A 4048-nucleotide genomic window follows, 5' to 3' on the forward strand; every position below is an offset into this window, starting at 1 on the left:
GGGATTCCCTCGCCACCGCCGTCGGCCTCCGGGCTTAGCCCGGCGGTGTTTTCCGGCGGTGGCGGAGGGAGGGGAAGAGGGAGATCACGCCCCGGTGGCTAAGGTTTGGGCGCCGCCCGAGTCGCCGTAGCAGGGATGACACGGGGGCTGTTGGACCAAACACGTAAAAGGTGGGCAAAGTTTTGCTTTTTTGCTAGTATAAAAAATAGACCGGTGAAGCTTTGAGTTTTCAGGGTTCGATTCGTAAAAGCTAATTGCACTGGAAAATAAAGATATCACATAAATTAGGAATAGGTTACGTCTGGGTCCATGAACGTCCCGTACTCGGACTCCTGCCCTTTATAGACAATAGAAGGCGTCAGACCGTCTGCCGGTTTTTGCAGAAAACTAATCAAAGAGAGATCCAATCAGCAATGGCGACGCGGACTCCCGCGATCGGCAAGCCTGAGGCTTCCGGCTCGCACCCCCTTGAGCCCTGCGTCGGCTGTATCCTTCAGCAGCAATACCGCCGGCGGCCAGGTTTGTCTCGTGCATCCCAAATTACTACTGTAGTACTTAGCTGTATGCATGCTCACCCTTGAGATTTTCCCATGATGCATCCTATAGATAATGAAGCTGACAAGAAGTAGATGTAGGAGGCGTGCCCTACCCTAATTACCTTGATACGCTGACTAGAAGTATCTTTACTAGCAGACACCTGACGCAGCTCTAGGAAACAGAGCATACATAATGCAAACTTTGAAGAAGGTTGTTGTGCATGATAGGGTATTTCAAGTTACAAATCATATTAGAAACCTAGGAATAAATTGTCTTGTTCTGTACTCACCAACATAGATTAAAGTAGTGGGCAAAATATACCCTATCACGGATCAGAAGCCACCGCGCGATTTGCATGGCTCAGTAAATCGCGGGGGATCACGGCGTTATCGCGGGCGATTGCGCCATTCCTTCCTTACCATCACGGCAAAATTCTCGTCCGCGATTCCCCTTTGCTCGTGATTTACTCTATGCTCAGTCACCATCAGATCTAACACGTTATGAGTTCAGTTCTGCTCCTGCATGGATAACATCAATTGTAACCTGGACAACCATTTTCAACCATCAAACATAAGTACAACATGTAGAAGCTATTTCTATTCTGGCAGCCGGTGCTATATTGCTTTCATATTGAATTGCTGGTTAATCTTTTAACAGAACACAGAAAAGAATCATGAAGGAAGGTAATGGAAAGGAAAGCCAAAGTATATAAAATACACATTGTAAAATACATAAACTGGATGAACTATGTATAATTCAGGCATAACATAGTAAAATGTATTTAAACCAGCAGCAAAATATCTTTGCATATCATATATTTATTGGATGTAGTCCAATACATATATATATTTAATGGAGGTAGTCAAATACTACCTCCATCCTCGTCTAGTATACCGTTGGTTGACAGCACCTTTTGTAATTTATGCCAAATTTTGATCAAATATTTAACTAACAAAATGTTATTACATGCCAAGAAAAATTATACCGTTGGTTTCGTATTTGAACATAGTTTTCAATGATATAAATTTTGGTGACATGCATGAAATTTTTGGTCAAAATAAACCAAAAAGGGTGCTGTCAAAATAGTTAAATTTATGGTCAAATTTTGGCACAAAATACAATAGGGAAAAATAAACCAGGACAGTGGTAGTACATACCATACCTTTGCCATCCTGCAGTGTAATGCAGAAAAGTAGTCAGATTTGTAAAGTGTTAGGTAAACTACCTACACTTCCCTTTGATCCCACAAATAAAGTGAAATTGGCATCTAGAGCTTACAAGAAAGTTGCATCAGTACCTTGGGATTGTAGGGGAGTTGGGTCTGAGATGAGGACTTCAAATACCCTCCGCCTGATCCGCTAGGAGAAGTCGGTGGGGAAGTGAATAGGACAACTTCGGGATCTAGCGAAGGTGAGAAGATCGCGCTCGGGGAGGCGAGGGAGGACACATCTTATGCATGTTTAACTTTTGCGGGTCTAATCTTCTGCTGGTTCATTAACTGCATATTGGGGGCATCAAAATTAATTTGTTAGCGTCTACGTGTACATCCAGTTCCAGAAGCATCGTATTGATGAGAACAATGACGAGTCACTTGCAGCACGGACGCGACGCAAACAAGAAAGGTTAGCAAGCTTATTAATTAATTTCTTATCGCTAAGCTCACTAATCAAGGAAAAAATTGCCAGTATTTTGATCGCCTATTCACTTGGTCCCATGTGCCTCGCTCAGACAAGTCATCTCCCGAAGCCGGGCTGATGATTATGGTGATTCTTATTGGGTGATGGACGGGCTCTGGGACTACTTCAGGTCTCCCAGAGGATCGTCCACCGGACAAAACTCTACTACGAACTCCTCCACCTCTGAGGTGACAGAGTCGGATGTCTCCTCGCCATCATCAGAGGACCTCAAGGGAAGCTCCTGGTCGTGGCGCTCGGGAGATTCCTCTTACACTGGAGGAGGGGACTCCTTCGGAGGAGGGGACTTCTTAGGAGACTAGCTACCTGCTGTATAGTCTGTCCCATGATTCTTAACATGATTTTCTTCGTTTAATTCATAGGATTGTAAACCATGTGAACTTTTATTTCTAGTGAATCCATGGCGCAATATTTTATTAGAAAACCAAATGATTCCCCGTATATTGCGGTGATATATTCAATTTAGATGTCAGGTTGTGAAATAGAATGTGTCAAAGTAAAATAGTATGAAAACCCCTACAATAACAAGAAAAATAGTTGGAAAGCAAAAAAAAAGTTTTCCGAGGAGAAACTTGTTTTGGAAAGAAGAATAATCCCCAGAGTCTGCATCGATTGCTCGCATAGAGAGATTGCGGGGAAACAAGTTGAGGGAGTCCTGGATTAGGGGGTGTCCGGACGGCCGGACTATGACCTTTGGCCGGACTCCTGGACTATGAAGATACAAGATTAAAGACTGTGTCCCGTGTCCGGATGGGACTTTCCTTGGCGTGGAAGGCAAGCTTGGCGATACGGATATGTAGATCTCCTTCCATTGTAACCGACTTTGTGTAACCCTAACCCTCTCCGGTGTCTATATAAACCGGAGGGTTTTAGTCCGTAGGACCAACAACAATCATACCATAGGCTAGCTTCTAGGGTTTAGCCTCTCTGGTCTCGTGGTAGATCTACTCTTGCACTACCCATATCATCAATATTAATAAGCAGGAGTAGGGTTTTACCTCCATCGAAAGGGCCCGAACCTGGGTAAAAACATCGTGTCCCTTGTCTTCTGTTACCATCCGCCTAGACGCACAGTTCGGGACCCCCTACCCGAGATCCGCCGGTTTTGACACCGACACAAGTCCTTTGGACCGTTTCAATTTTGACGATTTTCTGGACTATATGTTTATTTTCATTTTACCCACCCGACGTTCGCTTGGAAGGGGTGGCAAGCGAACGCTGTCTCATGGCAGTTTTATTCTTACTGGGCGCCGATAATGGAGTTCACCGCCACGGACATCTTTCAGCACTCTCCTTTCGGCGACATTCTGAATTCACTAAAGTCTCTCTCTTTATCAGGAGAGCTCCGGCCGAACTACGGTCAGGAAGGTTGGGATGCGGACGACGAAGAAATTCAATGCCCACCCACCACCCACTTTGTAGCCACTGTCGATGATTAACCGACATGCTTAACTTCGACTCCGAAGACATCGACGGTATGGACGACGATGTAGGAGACGAACAGGAATCAGCGCCTATAGGCCACTGGACAACCACCCCATCTCACGATGTATACATGGTTGATACACCTAAAGGAAACGACGACGAGGAACAAAAGGATGCAACGAGGGACCGTTCCCTCGAAAAGCAATCAAAACGGCGGCGTAAGCGCCTCTCCAAACCCCACCTCGACAGAGAAAACAGCCATACAGACCCAGCCATAGAGCAGGGCGAACCGGCGGACGAAGAACATGCCATCGAGCAACCGCCCGAACAGGGCAACTTGGATAAACAACCCGTCCTCGGTGAAGACAACAGTCCGGACGACGTCACGCCGG

The 4048-nt window shown here is 45.7% G+C and overlaps 1 long non-coding RNA gene across 1 annotated transcript; it reads left to right on the forward strand.

Moving 5' to 3' along the window:
* The first annotated feature begins 426 nt into the window (after window positions 1-426).
* LOC123155510 (uncharacterized) lies at window positions 427-2534 on the forward strand. Its single transcript, XR_006477472.1, has 3 exons — window positions 427-519; window positions 2089-2159; window positions 2266-2534. It is a non-coding gene; the product is annotated as an uncharacterized lncRNA (long non-coding RNA).
* Window positions 2535-4048: the final 1514 nt, after the last annotated feature.

This window comes from Triticum aestivum, chromosome 7B (assembly GCF_018294505.1).
Source record: "Triticum aestivum cultivar Chinese Spring chromosome 7B, IWGSC CS RefSeq v2.1, whole genome shotgun sequence".
Lineage (NCBI taxonomy): Eukaryota > Viridiplantae > Streptophyta > Magnoliopsida > Poales > Poaceae > Triticum > Triticum aestivum.